The sequence below is a fragment of the Bombina bombina genome, chromosome 3 (assembly GCF_027579735.1).
Source record: "Bombina bombina isolate aBomBom1 chromosome 3, aBomBom1.pri, whole genome shotgun sequence".
In the NCBI taxonomy this organism is placed as follows: Eukaryota; Metazoa; Chordata; class Amphibia; order Anura; family Bombinatoridae; genus Bombina; species Bombina bombina.
Genome location: NC_069501.1, coordinates 1044464838 through 1044484599, shown reverse-complemented (window position 1 = coordinate 1044484599; position 19762 = coordinate 1044464838).

The window sequence follows — 19762 nt, the reverse complement described above, 5'->3', positions numbered from 1 at the left end:
GCCCCAAAGTAATCAGCTCTTTTACCTGTAAAAAAAAATACAATACCCCCGCAACATTAAAACCCACCACCCACACACCCAACCCTACTCTAAAACCCAGCCAATCCCCCCTTAATAAAACCTAACACTAACCCCTTGAAGATCACCCTACCTTGAGACGTCTTCACCCAGCCGGGCACAAGTGGTCCTCCAGACGGTCCAAAGTCTTCATCCTATCCGGGCAGAAGAGGACCTCCAGACGGGCAGAAGTCTTCATCCAGGCGGCATCTTCTATCTTCTTCCATCAGGAGAGGACCGGGTCCATCTTGAAGACGTCCGACGCGGAGCATCCTCTTCGTTTGACGGCGACTGGAACAATGACGGGTCCTTTAAATGACGTCATCCAAGATGGCGTCCCTTCAATTCCGATTGGGTTATAGAATTCTAATCAGCCAATAGGATTGAACTCGCATTCTATTGGCTGTTCCAATCAGCCAATAGTATGCGGGCTCAACCCTATTGGCTGTTCTAATCAGCCAATAGGATTTTTTCTACCTTAATTCCAATTGTCTGATTCTATAAGCCAATCTGAATTGAAGGGACGCCATCTTGGATGACATCATTTAAAGGACCCGTCATTGTTCCAGTCACCGTCGAACGAAGAGGATGCTCCGCGTCGGATGTCTTCAAGATAGACCTGCTCCGCTATGGATGGAAGAAGATAGAAGATGCTGCCTGGATGAAGACTTCTGGCCATCTGGAGGTCCTCTTCTGCCCGGATAGGATGAAGACTTCGGACCGTCTGGAGGACCACTTGTTTCCGGCTGGGTGAAGACGTCTCAAGGTAGGGTGATCTTCAAGGGGGTAGTGTTAGGTTTTATTAAGGGGGGATTAGGTGGGTTTTAGAGTAGGGTTGGGTGTGTGGGTGGTGGGTTTTAATGTTGGGGGGGTATTGTATTTTTTTTACAGGTAAAAGAGCTGATTACTTTGGGGCAATGCCCCGCAAAAAGCCCTTTTAAGGGCTATTTGTAATTTAGTATAGGGTAGGGCTTTTATTATTTTGGTGGGCTTTTTTATTTTATTAGGGGGATTAGATTAGGTGTAAATAGTTTTAAAAAATTGTAATTATTTTATTATTTTCTGTAATTTAGTGTTTGTTTTTTTCGTACTTTAGTTTATTTAATTTAATTGTATTTAATTGTAGTTAATTTAGGTAATTAATTTAATTATAGTGTAGTGTTAGGTGTAATTGTAACTTAGGTTAGGGTTTATTTTACAGGTAAATTTGTACTTATTTTAGCTAGGTAGTTATTAAATAGTTAATATCTATTTAATAACTATTGTACCTAGTTAAAATAAATACAAAGTTGGGGGGCGGAGCCAACAACCATTGGAGCCAAACGCATATCTTTTAGGCTCCTTATTTAGGGCCAAACCATGTATATTTGTGGCAAAAAACTAACACCTAGATTTAGAGTTTTGCGGCCAAAGGGGTGCGTTAGCTACGCATGTTTTTTTTCTAGCGCTGCTTCTAAACAACGCTGGTATTTAGAGTTCTCTGAAGGGCTGCGTTAGGCTCCAAAAAGGGAGCGTACAGGCATATTTACCGCCACTTCAACTCTCAATACCAGCGTTGCTTACGGTAGCGGCTAGCTGGAAAAACGTGCTCGTGCACGATTCCCCCATAGCAAACAATGGGGCAGTTTGGGCTGAAAAAAAACCTAACACCTGCAAAAAAGCAGCGTTCAGCTCCTAACGCAGCCCCATTATTTCCTATGGGGAAATAGTTTCTAAGTCTGCACCTAACACCCTAACATGAACCCCGAGTCTAAACACCCCTAACCTTACACTTATTAACCCCTAATCTGCCGCCCCCGCTATCGCTGACACCTGCATTATATTATTAACCCCTAATCTGCCACTTCGTACACCGCTGCAACCTACATTATACCTATGTACCCCTAATCTGCTGTCCCTAACATCGCCGACACCTACATAATATCTATTAACCCCTAATCTGCCCCCCCCCCAACGTTGCCGCTACCTTACCTACACTTATTAACCCCTAATCTGCCGACCGGACCTCGCCTCTACTCTAATAAATGTATTAACCCCTAAAGCTAAGTCTAACCCTAACACCCCCCTAAGTTAAATATAATTTTAATCTAACGAAATAAATTAAATATTATTAACTAAAGTCTTCCTATTTAAAGCTAAATACTTACCTGTAAAATAAACCCTAATATAGCTACAATATAACAAATAATTATATTGTAGCTATTTTAGGATTTATATTTATTTTACAGGCAACTTTGTATTTATTTAAACTAGGTACAATAGCTATTAAATAGTTCTTTACTATTTAATAGCTACCTAGTTAAAATAATTACAAAATTACCTGTAAAATAAATCCTAAACTAAGTTACAATTAAACCTAACACTACACTATCAATAAATAAATTAAATCAATTAACTACAATTACCTACAATTAAATAAACTAAACTAAATTACAAAAAAACCAAACACTAAATTACAAAAAATAAAAAAAGATTACAACCCACCACCCACATACCCCAAAGTAATCAGCTCTTTTGCCTGTAAAAAAAAACACAATACCACCCCCCAACATTACAACCCACCACCCACATACCCCTACTCTAACCCAAACCCCCCTTAAATAAACCTAACACTAACCCCCTGAAGATCTCCCTACCTTGAGCCGTGTTCACCCAGCCGGGCACAGATGGACCAAAAGAGGGCATCCGGAGCGGCAGAAGTCTTCATCCTATCCGGGCAGAAGAGGACATCCGGACCGGTAGATATCTTCATCCAAGCGGCATCTTCTATCTTCATCCATCCGGAGTGGAGCGGAGCCATCTTCTTCAAGCCGACGTGGATCCATCCTTCTTCCACGACGCCTACTCGCCGAATGAAGGTTCCTTTAAATGACGTCATCCAAGATGGCGTCCCTCGAATTCCGATTGGCTGATAGGATTCTATCAGCCAATTGGAATTAAGGTAGAATCCTATCAGAGAATCGGAATTCGAGGGACGCCATCTTGGATGACGTCCCTTAAAGGAACCGTCATTCGTCGGGAAGTCGTCGGCCAGGATGGATGTTCCGCGTCGGCGAGATGAAGATGGATCTGGAAGAAAGAAGATTGAAGATGCCGCTTGATAGAAGACTTCAGCCGGATGATGGACCTCTTCAGCCCCCGCTTGGATAAAGACTTCAGCCGGATGATGGACCTCTTCAGCCCCGGATAGGAGGAAGACTTCGGACCCTCTTCTGGACGGATCGGTGATACCCGGCGTGGTGAAGACAAGGTAGGAAGATCTTCAGGGGCTTAGTGTTAGGTTTATTTAAGGGGGGTTTGGGTTAGATTAGGGGTATGTGGGTGGTGGGTTGTATTGTTGGGGGGGTATTGTATGTTTTTTTTTACAGGCAAAAGAGCAGAATTCTTTGGGGCATGCCCCGCAAAGGCCCTTTTAAGGGCTGGTAAGGTAAAAGAGCTTTTCAATTTTTATTTTAGAATAGGGTAGGGTTTTTTCTTATTTTGGGGGGCTTTGTTATTTTATTAGGGGGCTTAGAGTAGGTGTAATTAGCTTAAAATTGTTGTAATATTTTTATAATGTTTGTAAATTATTTTTTTATTTTTTGTAACTTAGTTCTTTTTTTATTTTTTGTAACTTAGTTCTTTTTTTATTTTTTGTACTTTAGTTAGTGTATTTATTTGTATTTATTTGAAAGATATTTGTATTTAATTTATTTATTGATAGTGTAGTGTTAGGTTTAATTGTAGATAATTGTAGGTAGTTTATTTAATTAATTTATTGATAGTGTAGTGTTAGGTTTAATTGTAACTTAGGTTAGGATTTATTTTAACTAGGTAGCTATTAAATAGTTATTAACTATTTAATAGCTATTGTACCTGGTTAAAATAAATACAAAGTTGCCTGTAAAATAAATATTAATCCTAAAATAGCTACAATATAATTATTATTTATATTGTAGCTATATTAGGGTTTATTTTACAGGTAAGTATTTAGCTTTAAATAGGATTAATTTATTTAATAAGATTTATTTTATTTCATTAGATAAAAATTATATTTAACTTAGGGGGGTGTTAGGGTTAGGGTTAGACTTAGCTTTAGGGGTTAATACATTTATTAGAGTAGCGGTGAGTTCCGGTCGGCAGATTAGGGGTTAATAATTGAAGGTAAGGTAGCGGCAACGTTGGGGGGGCAGATTAGGGGTTAATAAATATTATGTAGGGGTCGGCGGTGTTAGGGGCAGCAGATTAGGGGTACATAGGGATAATGTAGGTTGCGGCGGTGTGCGGTCGGCAGATTAGGGGTTAAAAAAATTTATTAGAGTGGCGGCGATGTGGGGGGGCCTCGGTTTAGGGGTACATAGGTAGTTTATGTGTGTTAGTGTACTTTAGAGCACAGTAGTTAAGAGCTTTATGAACCGGCGTTAGCCCAGAAAGCTCTTAACTCCTGGCTTTTCTCTGTGGCTGGAGTTTTGTCGTTAGATTTCTAACGCTCACTTCAGCCAAGACTCTAAATACCGGCGTTAGAAAGATCCCATTGAAAAGATAGGCTACGCAATTGGCGTAGGGGGATCTGCGGTATGGAAAAGTCACGGCTGGAAAGTGAGCATTAGACCCTTTCCTGACTGACTCTAAATACCAGCGGGCGGCCAAAACCAGCGTTAGGACCCCCTAACGCTGGTTTTGACGGCTAACGCAGAACTCTAAATCTAGGCGTATGTTAGCTACAATGTAACTATTAGTTATATTGTAGCTAGCTTATGGTTTATTTTATAGGTAAGTATTTAGTTTTAAATAGGATTAATTTATTTAATAGTAGTAATTTTATTTTGTGTTATTTAAATTATATTTAAGTTAGGGGGTGTGATTTAGGGTTAGACTTAGGTTTAGGGGTTAATAAATTTAATATAGTAGCAGCGACGTTGGGGGCGGCAGATTAGGGGTTAATAAATGTAGGTAGGTGTTGGCGATATTAGGGACGGCAGATTAGGGGTTAATAAAATGTAACTAATGTTTGCGAGGCGGGAGTGCGGCGGTTTAGGGGTTAATATATTTATTAAAGTGGCGACGATGTCCGGTAAGCAGATTAGGGGTTAAACATTTTAGTTAAGTGTTTCTGATGTGGGGGGGGGGGCTCGGTTAAGGGGTTAATAGGTAGTTTATGGGTGTTAGTGTACTTTTTAGCACTTTAGTTAAGAGTTTTATGTTACGGCGTTAGCCCATAAAACTTTTAACTACTGACTTTTAAATGCGGTAGGAGTCTGGACAGGAGAGGGTCTACCGCTCACTTTTTCAAGCAATCGTAATACCGGTGTTAGGAAAATCCCATTAAAAAGATAGGATACGCAATTGACGTAAGGGGATTTGTGGTATGCTACAATCGCAGAAAATAAGTGAGCGGTACACCTGTACCTGCCTGACTCGTAATACCAGCGGGCGTTAAAAAGCAGCGTTGGGACCTCTCAACGCTGCTTTTTAAGGCTAACGCAAGACTCGTAACGTAGCCGTAAGTATGGTCATCAGTTGTACCAAGCTCATCCCCTGATACTTGTCCTTAATCCTTGACAAGAAACATCTTAAAATATAAAACATAAAATAAAGAACCACCATTTATTTAGTTCACCAGGTTTTTATGATGTCTCCATAAAACAAATATGCACATTTTATACAGTTGGAGAACAAGGGTTCTCTAAATATCTTAAAGAGACACAGAATGCTTCATTTAAATATACATGCTTTTAAAGGAATAGTCTAGTAAAAAATTAAACGTTAATGATTCAGATGGAGCAGGCAATTTTAAGCAACTTTCTAATTTACTCCTATTATCAGTTCTTTGTTTTTTATGTATCTTTATTTTAAAAAGCAGAAATGTAAGCATAGGAGCCGTCCCATTTTTGGCTCAGCACCTGGGTAGCGCTTTCTGATTGGTGTCTAAATGTAGCCATTAGAAAGTTACTTAAAATTGCAAGCTAGAATTTTAACTAGAATATCCCTTTAAGTTTAGAAAATATTTTTACACACTTAATTTTGTATTCATTGGGCCCAATTTTTCGCAAATTCACCAGCATGCTGTAAAAACAACATGCCTACCTGAGCAGGATCAGACTCCCTTCAATTTAATTAGAATTGATTACATTTCTATAATGATGAGGTTTTTTAGAAGGGGTATCATGAAACTACCTTAGATTTAAAGGGATGCAAAAATGATTTCCCTTCCTTTGTTGTATCTAAAAGTGGAATTTTAAAGGGACACTGAACCCAAATTTTTTCTTTCGTGATTTAGATGGAGCATGAAATTTTAAGCAACTTTCTAATTTACTCCTATTATCAAATTTTCTCCATTCTCTTGGTATCTTTATTTGAAATGCAAGAATGTAAGTTTAGATGCCGGCCCATTTTTGGTGAACAACCTGGGTTGTCCAGGTTGATTGGTGGATAAATTCATCAACCAATAAAAAACTGCTGTCCAGAGTGCTGAACCAAAAAAAGCTTAGATTGATTGAAAATTGATAATAGGAGTAAATTAGAAAGTTGCTTAAAATAGAATACTCTATCTAAATCGCAAAAGAAAAAATTTGGGTTCAGTGTCCCTTTAAGAAAGTATTGTTTGTTTTTATGCTTGTTAGACATGGCACTAAAGAAGGTGGAGAGCTGCTTGTCAGCCACTTAGCAATTGGGTCTTAACACCAATTTGTATTTCCTGCTATCTTGGCACTCAGAATAAACAACTAACTTTTTATACACAAAATACTTTTAGCATGTTTAAATATTGCTCTTTCTTATGTACAATTTTTTATTTTAGTTTAGGGAAGAAAAAGTTCATTATTTATATAAAGAACAAACCCCATAAGCTGAGCTAGGTTAGGATTGATCCCTAAATTATAGACAGAATTTAAAAAAACAACAAAAAAAAACATAGATACTGTGTTATATGTTCATGGTACTTGATTGAAATACTTGTTTCTCTGCGCAACATATAGTTAAGAACACATTAGACAGTAACTGAAAACAAAGTAACTGTTTCTCTTCTGCATGCATACTGTCTTATAGCTGAACCTTGCAGAGGATTATATAGACTAAATCTTTTCTAGGTCTCCCTCAGTTTTTAACAAATACTCACAGAGCGGGGTCTGCACCCCCCTGCTCCTCCCATATTTCTATCCTCTTGCACTTGTTGTCGACTTATCGGGGTGAACGAGCCCTATCACTTGGCCTTCCCTCTAATTTTTTTTTTTCCCACCCCTGTGTCTTCACCATAACTGTATAATAGATTCACTCCCTCCCCGGACACTATCCCTTCACTTTCCTTCACTCTCTAATTCACCTCCCTTCCTTTTTCTCCTTCCCATTTTTTATTAAATTAGAGTCACAGAGAGAAATCTCCTTCAACTAAGTCACTGGGTTATTCCTCTTTCCTCCCTTCACCTTGCACATGGACAAATTTTTTCACACTCACGTCAGGACTCCTTCGCCAACGATGCCGGCAAGGCAAAAGGATAGAAGAGCAAAGGGCTCGGCAGACCCCCCTATTGAGACCCAAGCAACATTTGCTACTATACCCTCTGCAACTGACACTCTAAATATGCAAGTTTTGGTTACGAAAATCTCACAGGCCTTGGCACCCAACTTCGATGCACTTAAAAGTGAGATCAAACAGGACCTCACATTACTCTCTCAAGAGGTTAGACAATTTGCTAATAGAATTAATGAACTCGAACAAAGGGTGTCAGATCTGGAAGATCTTACCACACTGCAGACTACCAACATTGAAACACTTAATCTATCCGTAACCACAATACAGGCCAAATTAGAAGACCTCGAGAACCGTTCTCGCAGGAATAACATCCGTATAATAGGAGTCCCTGAGAATGGGACCCATGAAAATTTAAATATTTTTGTCTCAGAGACATTACCTCAACTCCTTAAAATGCCCCCCAACCACCCTCAAATTATAGTCGAGAGAGCACATAGGATAGGCAAGCCCTGGCCAGACAATAAGGGAACCTATAGACCTAGACCTGTCATTGCAAAACTTTTAAATTTCCAAGATAAAATTTCACTATTGCAATTCTTTCGCAAGAATCAGCCTATTCTTCTGGGGGATATTAAAATCCTCTTATTTCAAGACTTCTCAGTGGAGACTTCATCCAAGAGAAGGGCTCTTGCCCCAATTTGCACCAAATTAATTCAGCTAGGACATCAGGCCACCATCATTTATCCTGCAAAATTAAAAATTATAGATGGTGAAAGAACCCGGGTCTTTAATTCTATGTCAGAGGTAGAACTCTTCCTAAAAGACTCTAATATTTCAATTAAATAACTTTTAAGTTAAAAATAGGCTGTTAGTATCTTCTTTCTTCTTTCTCTCTTTTTTCCTATCTTACCCAAATTTTCTTATTTTATGTCTGTGGACACAAGCTATTTCTCCCCCCTTTTTCCCACCTTTTTCCCTCCCCCTTCCCCCCCTTTTTTTTTTTTCTTCCGCCCACCCTTCCCCTCCCTCTTCCCTCCTCCCCCCTCTCTTGCCCTTCCCTGGACAGTGGATTCCCCTCTCTTCTAGATGGCAAATCTTAAAATAGTTTCGTGGAACGTGGGGGGAATCTCCACCCCTATCAAAAGAAAATCCATTCTTACTCATCTAAGGAAACTCGGCACTAACATAGCATTTATTCAAGAGACTCATCTGACAGTAGAAGAGTCTTTAAAACTTAGATCTACTTGGGTGAAGGAAATCTTTTTTTCTCCAGGGTTGGGTAGGAAGAGAGGGGTAGCCATATTACTAGGAAAAAAAACCAATGTAGAGGTTATCCATAGCGAAGCAGACCCTGAAGGCAGATTTGTCCTGGTAAAAATAAAAACATTTAAAGAAATTTTCACCCTATGTAACGTCTATGCTCCCAACAGGTTGGACCCAGGTTTCTGGAGTAAGATAGAGGCTAAGATTCTCTTGGTTCAGGAGGGTCATCTGGTTCTTGGGGGTGACTTTAACATGTCCCCCCACTGCCCATTGGATAGACTTAGACAATCAATAAAAATGGCCAAACAAAAAAGAGACAACCTAGAAGAAAAATTAATAAAGTCAATTATGCAGAATCTCGCAATTAAGGACATATGGAGACTTCAGAACCCAGACGTTAGGGATTTTACCTGCCTATCCAGGGCCCATAAATCCTTGTCCAGGATTGACCTATTTCTTATTAACAATAATATTTCCAACTCTCTTGTAAAATCAGGCATTCTTCCCATCTTCCTATCAGATCATGCCCCGATCTATGTTGATTTCCAACTGAATCATTTTAAAAATAAATCATCACGTTTTATTTTTCCGTCATTTCTTGCCTCTGACCTCAAATTCAAAAATTGGCTGAAGCTAAAATTTGTTGATTACCTCCAACATAATCATCAACATATAAATTCTCCTCTGATTTTTTGGGAGACTGCAAAGGCAGTTCTCCGAGGTGAAATAATAGCCTATACTGCCCTGAGACTTAGGAAAATAAGGTTAAGAGAAAAAGAAATTACCAAATCAATAATTAACGCTTATAACTCTTTTCTCTTAGAAAAATCGCCCAGCAATTGGGCGAAATATATCAGAGCCAAGAATGCCAGAGATACCTTTGCGATATATCAAGAAACCCAAAGAGATTTAAAGCTTCAAGCCAGATTATACAGATTTGGGAACAAATCTGGTAAACTCCTGGCTAACCTGGCTAAAAAGGAGAATAACTCGTCTTTAATAGAGAACATCCAGCGGGACGGTATCTTCCTTAAGAAACCTGAGGAGATTGCGGAAACATTTGTAACTTATTATCAGAACCTCTACTCTTATAAGATCTCGGACCTTGATCAAGCGAGGCAATTCTGGAGCGAAATCTCCTACCCTAAAATTTCATCCGATATGATTGATACACTTAACGCCCCAATAAGGGAAACGGAGATTGTAAAGCTCATCACGAATCTCCCCTCGAACAAAACACCCGGTCCAGATTCATTACCGAACGAATTTTATAAAATTATGTCGGCCGAGATTGTTCCTTATCTCACCAATCTCTACAATAGTATGTATATCAAGGGAGACCCAGTAGCCATCTCTTTCTCTGCCTCTAATACTGTCTTGATCCCGAAGCCTGGGAAGGATCCCTCCCTTAAAGAATCTTACAGACCCATAGCCCTATTAAACGTAGATTATAAAATTTTAACCTCCATAATTGCTCAGCGCTTACAGTTATCATTGGCCCACATAATCCACTCAGACCAGGCAGGATTTTTACACAAAAGAAACACCTCTGCAAAAATCAGAGAGGCACTCACCATAACCGAATATTTCAGGACTGCTGGGACGTCGGAGAGCCGGGGAGAGGAGCATGCCCCTGACCTTGCCATTGTCTCAATAGATGCAGAAAAAGCATTCGACTCAATCCATTTTGACCATCTCTTTGATACATTAACTAAATTTGGCTTTAAGGGAGAGTTCCTGAGATTTGTCATCAATCTATATAAAGAACCATATACAAGATTGATTGTAAACAATATTCTTTCTCCGCAGATAACCCTTGGGAGGGGAACTCGACAGGGATGCCCTCTTTCCCCCCTGCTCTTCGACGTATCAATCGAACCTCTGGCAATTATGGTCAGACATCAGTTAGCGGGAATCAAAATAGGTAATCTAACTATAAAAATTGCTTTATACGCAGACGACGTATTACTCTATCTTTCCGATATTCAAACTAGCATACCAAAATTTCTGGACATAGCTGCCCGTTTTGGATCATTCTCAGGTTATAAGATCAACGAAGCAAAATCAGAGCTGTTATGGCTCAGGAAGAACAATAATTCTCCCCCCAACATTCCTTTCAATGCGGTGAAGGATTCTCTTAAATACTTAGGAATCTCTATTCCTTACATACCAGGTGAACTATACGACCGTAACATCACTCCAATCCTAACAAGTGTAAGGGAGAAAATGAAATCCTGGCAGTCCCTCCCATTGTCTATTTCTGGACGGATAGCTCTGTTTAAAATGGTTTTACTGCCTAAGCTTTTATATATACTCCAGAACACCCCATTAATACTCATGGAAAAGGATGTAAGATCACTTAACAGTGCAATTAGCAAATTTATATGGCAGGGGAAAAGACCAAGGATATCCCTGAACAGGCTATCCCTCCCGAAAGAGAAAGGTGGCCTTGCACTTCCCAATATTCGCTTCTATAACTATGCCTTCCTAGTGCGAGTAGTGGCGGATTGGATTTATCATAGCAACTATGTAGCAAACAATTTACTAGAAGAATCCATATGTTTCCCGTATCTCCCTTTAGCACTAATCCACTGCCCACCAAAAGAACTACCAAGAGAAATCAAACTACTCAAAACAATTTCCAACCCACTTAAGGCTTGGTGGAAGACGGGAAATCTCTTGTCTTTAAACTGTAAAGTTTCACAGCATTTAACACTACTTGGAAACCCGAAATTCCCAGCTGCCCTGAACTCCACTTTGTTTAAAACATGGCATAATCAAGGCCTTAACAGGATCTCATATTTTATAGATACAGAGAGAAAATGTGTCAAATCTTTTGAAGAATTAAAAAGAGAATATAAAATTAATAATAAGGAATTTTATGCATACTTACAAATTAGACATTTTCTAATAGACCTCATGAATGAATCAGATTGGCCCTGGTCCTTCGGTACATTAGAAAACTGGTTAGCGCTTTTCAAAAATGGACACAGATCTATCTCTCTGTGCTACCAACTGATCAATATCAGTAAATCCGAATTAGAATTAGAAAAAGTTATCTCTTTTTGGAACCAGATGACACCCCAGCTGAACATTAATACTGAATCTATCCAACTATCAATCCAGAAAGTGGCCCAGGTCACTCTATCAGCAACCTGGTGGGAGATGCATGTTAGACTTATTCATAACTCATATTTCACCCCCAAAAAGGGTTCTAGAATTTACAATCTTGATTTCAAAAATTGCCCAAAATGCTCGCTTCCAGCAGCTGACTTAATCCATATGATCTGGGAATGTCCTAAGATAAGGCATCTTTGGCTGAGGTTGGAATTCTGGTTCAGCAGAACGTTGAAAATTCCGTTTGAGAGTCTAACACAGTTACAAATTATATTTGGTCTAATACAACATACAGATGAAAAACTAATTCTCTTGTCCATACTTGCAACCAGATACCTTATTCTCAAAAAATGGAAGTTGAAAGCAACACCATCTATCCCAGAGATCAAAAACTGCTTAAAAAAACAATGTTTACTAGAACAAAGAGACACCAATTTAGACAATGAATTAGACATTAGACAATTCTTTGGTAAATGGTCAACATTTATTAGATCATTTCCCGATACGGAGATATCTGACCTAATTTTTCCATTTAGAAACTCTGAGCTGGTACTCCTGGGAGTCTGGTAACAAAAGGATGACCAATGATGGGATGACCACGCTTTCTTGACCATAATTCACGACTTTCTGCTGGGCATGAACTCAGAGGGAGTGGACGGGAGGGGGGGAGGTTTCCCCTCCCCCCCTTTTTTTTTTTTTTTTTTCCTCCTCTTTCTCCCCTACCTCTTTTTTTTTCTTTTTCCTTTTTTCTTCCTTCTCCAGCTTGGCTGGGGCTCTCTATAAAATAAAAATTCAGCCGAATCTAATCATATACTCCGTTTGTCCCCCCTAATCCTACGTTGCACGCCTTTCTTACACTAGAACTAAATAATCTGGACAGGGGAACTCAGAAATCCTAAAGAAATAAATAGGTCCATATTCGATAACCATTGTACCTGCTATAGCCAGGACTTATTTTTTTTTCTTTTTTTTTTTTTGCCAACTGATCTTTATATAACCATCTGTCAATTAAATTGTGACTAACTTAGGTAAAATTATGAGGTCAGTCAAGTCCTGACTTAATTCTTTGTTGATGTTAAAACGGGGCCTTGCACGGTCTAAATAAAATGTTGGAAATTATTTTGCTGAACAATAAAAAATTAAAATAAAAAAAAAAAAATAGAATACTCTATCTAAATCGCAAAAGAAAAAATTTGGGTTCAGTGTCCCTTTAAGAAAGTATTGTTTGTTTTTATGCTTGTTAGACATGGCACTAAAGAAGGTGGAGAGCTGCTTGTCAGCCACTTAGCAATTGGGTCTTAACACCAATTTGTATTTCCTGCTATCTTGGCACTCAGAATAAACAACTAACTTTTTATACACAAAATACTTTTAGCATGTTTAAATATTGCTCTTTCTTATGTACAATTTTTTATTTTAGTTTCTGTCCCTTTAAAGGACTTCCCATTGGGGTTTGCGTATATAGGGGTAATATTTATAGCAGGTTTACTAGTGGGGGATTGTATAAATAGGTTTAGACTTAAAGGGACAGTATACTATAAAATTGTTTTCCCTTAATATGTTTCCAACTACTTTTTTTAGCAGCTGCAGAGTATAAAATGTATGAGATTTGCTTTTTTTAAGGCTTATTTGTGTATATGAATGAGCTGATTTTGTGTTTTGAAGTCACAACCTAATAAAATGGGTTGAGCTTGTAGGTATATTCAGATCTCATTACTTTTTCACATTGTGTACATTTACCTGCTACTTTATCTTATATCTGTCCATAAACCAATCACCTACTTGGAGAGAAGAATGGAAAATTAACATTGTATTACCTTATCTCTTCTATAGCCCACTGGGAGTGTAATTTCTTCTACTGTCTGTGTTAATACAGCTTGGCCTTGAGGCCAAAAACTTTCAGGATGGGTGAGGATATACTTGTAAACAATTTAATACACTCCAGCAGGTAAAGTGGATCATTGGGAACAAATTAAAGAGGAGAAAATGTTTGAGTAAACTGTACCTTTAAAGGGGCACTGTATTCAGAAAACAAAGTAAAATATTTGAAAAAAGAATGCCAATTGATCTATATGTCTATCTATCTGTCTATCATTTATCTATCTATCAATCTATCTGTCTGTCTATCTATCTATCTATCTATCTATCTATCATCTATCTATCTATCTGCCTATCATCTCTCTCTCTTTCTATCTATCTATCTATCTATCTATCTATCTATCTATCTCTATCTATCTATCTATCTATCTATCTATATATATATATATATATATATCTGTCTGACTATCATCTATCTATCTATCTATCTATCTATCTATCTATCTATATATCATCTATCTAGCTGTCTGTCTATCTATAATTTATCTATCAATCTATCTGTCTGTCTATTATCTATCTATCTATCTATCTATCTATCTATCTATCTTTCTGTCTATAATATATCTATCTGCATATCATCTATCTGTTTATCATCTTTCTCTCTCTCTCTCTCTCTCTCTCTCTCTATCTATCTATCTATCTATCTATCTTTTATCTATCTATCTATCTATCTATCTATCTATTATCCATCTTTCTTTCTTTCTATCTGCCTATCATCTATCTATCTATCTATCTATCTATCTATCTATCTATCTATCTATCAATATATCTGTCTGTCTATCTATCTCTCTATCTGCCTATCATCTATCTTTTTGTCATCTCTATCTATCTATCTATTTATCTATCTATCTATCTATCTATCTATCTATCTATCTGTATCTTTCAAACCATTTTGCAGCTTTTTAAAGTTGAGTGTGAACCTCATGGTGTTGTCATTTCCTATTATAAGTTGTGTGATACTACTATATTGTTTTCTTCTAACACCCTGTTTTCATATTCTGCCTATCCAGCTGTATTACAGGTACAGAGCCCACCAGCCAGCAGAAGACATCACTAGTAAAAGCTGTACACAGTATTGTGTGAAGTAGACACAACAGGCAATAAAGAAAACAATTTTCTGTCTTACATTAGTAGAAATAGAGTTTAGGGAAATAAAAAAAATGGTTACCACAGCAACAAAGTATCTCTGCTGTGGGTGGCAGTTAAAGGGACAGTAAACAGCTTGAGATGTGTATACAAATGGTTAGTTATGCATAATGAAACAACTTTGCAATATACTTTCCTTATTTATTTTGCCCCTTTTCGTGTGATTTAGTTCTGAGTATTTTCTAATTCTCATAACTTGAAATGCAATCTGCTGATGTCTCAAGGCTAACCCTCCTACATAGCTGCCCCTAATTTGCTTTAACTGATAACAACTGCTAAACGTACTTTTTACTAAGAATATGACCTTGGCTAGCCTTGTTGTCTTCAGACTAAAGCCAAGATTGGCTCTTCCAAATAAGGCACATAGTGGGCAGACTTTGGCTTTTAAAAATAATTACAGCAAAAAGGATGTTAATTTGTTTGAAAACATTTAGGCCTAGGTTATGAGTGGAGTGTTATCATTAGCGAGAGGAGCATAAATGTGATCGCAAGATCGTGGTGTTTTTTACGCTCAAATCCATATTACAAGTGCCGCGCTATTAAAATTACTGCAAATTACTTTACGCAAACTTGCGGCCATATTCTCTGAGTAAAGTTGAGCGGTAAAGTGCCCTTATATTGAAACTCAATCGCAATTATCGCTCAAACTTTCAGGTGGCGTAAAGAGTTTTGTCCGAAAGAAACAGTTGCACTAAACTATTAACCCCTAAACCACCACATACCCCATATCACAAACTACCTTTCTACACTATTAACCTCTAAACAGCCACACCGCAAAGTAAACTTCTACACTATTAACCCCTAAACCGCCTCCCCCTCACAGCAAAGTAACCCATTAACATCGAAAACCACTAACCTAACACCCCCTAAGTTACCCAAAAATAAACTAACCTTACCTTTACAAAAAAAACTACCTTTAAAAATAAAAATAAAAATTTACCTGAAAAATAAAAAATAAATAACAAACGGCTAGATTTCGAGTTTTGCGGTAAGAGCTGCTTGGTACTAACTTGCAAGTTATTGTCGCCGCTTACTTCCCTACAGCGCTGGTATTACAGGTTTACAAAAACCCGGCGTTATCAGGCAAAAAGTGAGCGTAGAGCAAAATTGAGCTCCATACTGCACTCCAATTCCAGTGCTGCTGAAAGCTGCGGTGAGCTGGTTTTACGTGCTTGTGCACGATTTCCCCATAGACATCAATGGGGAGAGCCGGCTGAAAAAAAGTCTAACACCTGCAAAAAAGCAGTGTAAAGCTCAGTAACGCAGCCCCATTGATTCCTATTGGGAAACAAAATTTATGTTTACGCCTAACACCCTAACATGAACCCTAAATCTAAACACCCCTAATCTTACACTTATTAACCCCTGATCTGCCGCCCCCAACATTGCTGACACCTACATTATATTTATTAACCCCTAATCTCCCGCCCCCAATGTTGCTGCAACCTACCTACACTTATTAACCCCTAATCTGCTGCCCCCAACGTCGCCGCCACTATACTAAATTTATTAACCCCTAAACCTAACCCTAAATCTAACCCTAACACCCACTAACTTTAATGTAATTAAAATAAATATAAATAAAACCTACTATTAATAACTAAATAATTCCTATTTAAAACTAAATACTTACCTGTAAAATAAACCCTAACGGCCAGATTACGAGTTTTGTCGGTAAAGACCTGCGGTGCTAACGAGCCTTTTTTTTCCAGCGCTCACTTAAGACAACGCTGGTATTACAAGTTTTCTGAATGGCTGCGTTAGCCTCAGAAAAGTGAGCGTGAAGCAAATTTAGCTCCACTTCTCACTGTAATACCAGCGTTGCTTAAGTCAGCAGTAAGATGGCTAAAACGTGCTCCTGCACGATTTCCCCATAGGAAACAATGGGGCTGAGCTGGCTGGAAAAAAGCAGCGTCCAGCTTCTAACGCAGCCCCATTGTTTCCTATGGGAAAATAAAAAAATATGTCTACACCTAACACCCTAACATGAACCCCGAGTCTAAACCCCCCTAATATTACACTTATTAACCCCTAATCTGCCGCCCCGACATCGCCACCACCTACATTATATTATTAACCCCTAAACTGCCGTTCCGGACACCGCCGCCACCTACATTATCCCTATGAACCCCTAATATGCTGCCCCCAACATCGCCGAACCCTACATTATATTTATTAACCCCTAATCTGCCCCCCCCAATGTCGCCGCAACCTAACTACACTTATTAACCCCTAATCTGCCGACCGGACATTGCCGCCACTATAATAAATGTATTAACCCCTAAACCGCCGCACTCCCGCCTCGCAAACACTAGTTAATTTTTATTAACCTCTAATCTGCCTGCCCTAACATCGCCGACACCTACTTACATTTATTAACCACTAATCTGCCACCCCCAACGTCGCCGCTACTATAATAAAGTTATTAACCCCTAAACCTAAGTATAACCCTAACCCTAACACCCCCCTAATTTAAATATAAATTAAATACATCTAAATAAAATAACTACAATTAAATAAATTATTCCTATTTAAAACTAAATGCTTACCTGTAAAATAAACCATGAGATAGCTACAATATAACTAATAGTAACATTGTAGCTATCTTATGATTTATTTTTATTTTACTGGCAACTTTGTATTTATTTTAACTAGGTAGAATCGTTATTAAATAGTTATTAAATATTTAATAACTACCAAGCTAAAATAAGTACAAAATTACCTGTAAAATAAATCCTAACCTAAGTTACAATTACACCTAACACTACACTATCATTAAATAAATTACCTAAACTACCTACAATTAATTACAATTAAATACAATAATCTAAATTACGAAAAAAACAAAACACTAAATTACAGAAAATAAAAAAAATTACAAGGTTTAAACTAATTACACCTAATCTAAACCCCCTAATAAAATAAAAAAGCCACCCAAAATAATAAAATTCCCTATCCTACACTAAATTACAAATAGCCCTTAAAAGGGCCTTTTGCGGGGCATTTCCCCAAAGTAACCAGCTCTTTTACAAGCCCTTTAAAGGGCTTTTTGCGGAGCATTGCCCCAAAGTAATCAGCTCTTTTACCTGTAAAAAAAAAGAAATACAATACCCCCCCAACATCACAACCCACCACCCACACACCCCTACTCTAAAACCCACCCGATCCTCCCTTAAAAAAACACTACCCCCTTGAAGATCACCCTACCTTGAGCCGTGTTCACCCAGCCGGGCACGAATGGGGCAGAAGAGGACATCCGGACCGGCACAAGTCTTCATCTGATCTGGCCAGAAGTCTTCATCGAATCCGGGCAGAAGAGGTCCTCCAAGCGGCAGAAGTCTTCATCCAAGCGGCATCTTCTATCTTCAATCAATCGGAGCGGGTCCATCTTCAATCCAGCTGACGCGGAGCCATCCTCTTCTTCCGATGTCCTAACACTGAATGAAGGTTCCTTTAAATGACGTCATCCAAGATGGCATCCCTCGAATTCCGATTGGCTGATAGGATTCTATCAGCCAATCGGAATTAAGGTAGGAAAAATCCGATTGGTTGATTTAATCAGCCAATCGGATTGAAATGACCTCGTATTCTATTGGCTGTTCCAATCAGCCAATCGGATTGAACTTCACTACAATTAAATCAATTACCTAAATTAAATACAATTACCTAAATTACAAAAAAAACCCCACTAAATTGCACAAAATAAAAAAAGAAATTATCAGATATTTAAACTAATTACACCTAATATAATAGCCCTATCAAAATAAAAAAGCCCCCCAAAATAAAAAAAGACCCTAGCCTAAACTAAACTACCAATAGCCCTTAAAAGGTCCTTTTTTGGGGGCATTGCCCCAAAGAAATCAGCTCTTTTACCTGAAAAAAAAATACAACCCCCCCCAACAGTAAAACCCACCACCCACACAACCAACCCCCCAAATAAAATCCTAACTAAAAAATCCTAAGCTCCCCATTGCCTTGAAAAGGGCATTTGGATGGGTATTGCCCTTAAAAGGGCATTTAGATCTTTTTCAAGTGCCCAAACCCCTAATCTAAAAATAAAACCCACCCAATAAACCCTTAAAAAATACTAACCCCCGAAGATACACACAATCAGCCAATAGGATTGAGCTCCATTCTATTGGCTGTTCCAATCACCCAATAAAATGCGAGCTCAATCCTAGTGGCTGATTGGATCAGCCAATAGGATTGAAGCTCAATCCTATTGACTGATTGCATCAGCCAATAGGATTTTTTCACCTTTAATTCCGATTGGCTGATAGAATTCTATCAGCCAATCGGAATTCAAGGGACGCCATCTTGGATGACGTCACTTAAAGTGAACCTTCATTCTGCAAGAAGACTTTGATTGAAGAGGATGCTCTGCGCCGGATGTCTTGAAGATGGAGCCGCTCCACGCCGGATGGATGAAGATAGAAGATGCCGTCTGGATGAAGCCTTCTGCGGGCTTGGATGAAGACTTCGGCCGGCTTCAATGAGGCCTTCTGCCACTTCGTTGTGGATGGATGTCGGGTCTTCAAAAACTGTAAGTGGATCTTCGGGGGTTAGTGTTAGGCTTTTTGAAAGGTTTATTGGGTGGGTCTTATTTTTAGATTAGGGGTTTGGGCACTTGAAAAAGAGCAATGCCCATCCAAATGCCCTTTTCAGGGCAATGGGGAGCTTAGGTTTTTTTAGTTAGGATTTTATTTGGGGGGTTGGTTGTGTGGCTGGTGAGTTTTACTGTTGGGGGGGTGTTTGTATTTTTTTTACAGGTAAAAGAGCTGATTTCTTTGGGGCAATGCCCCGCAAAAGGCCCTTTTAAGGGCTATTGGTAGTTTAGTTTAGGCTAGGGCT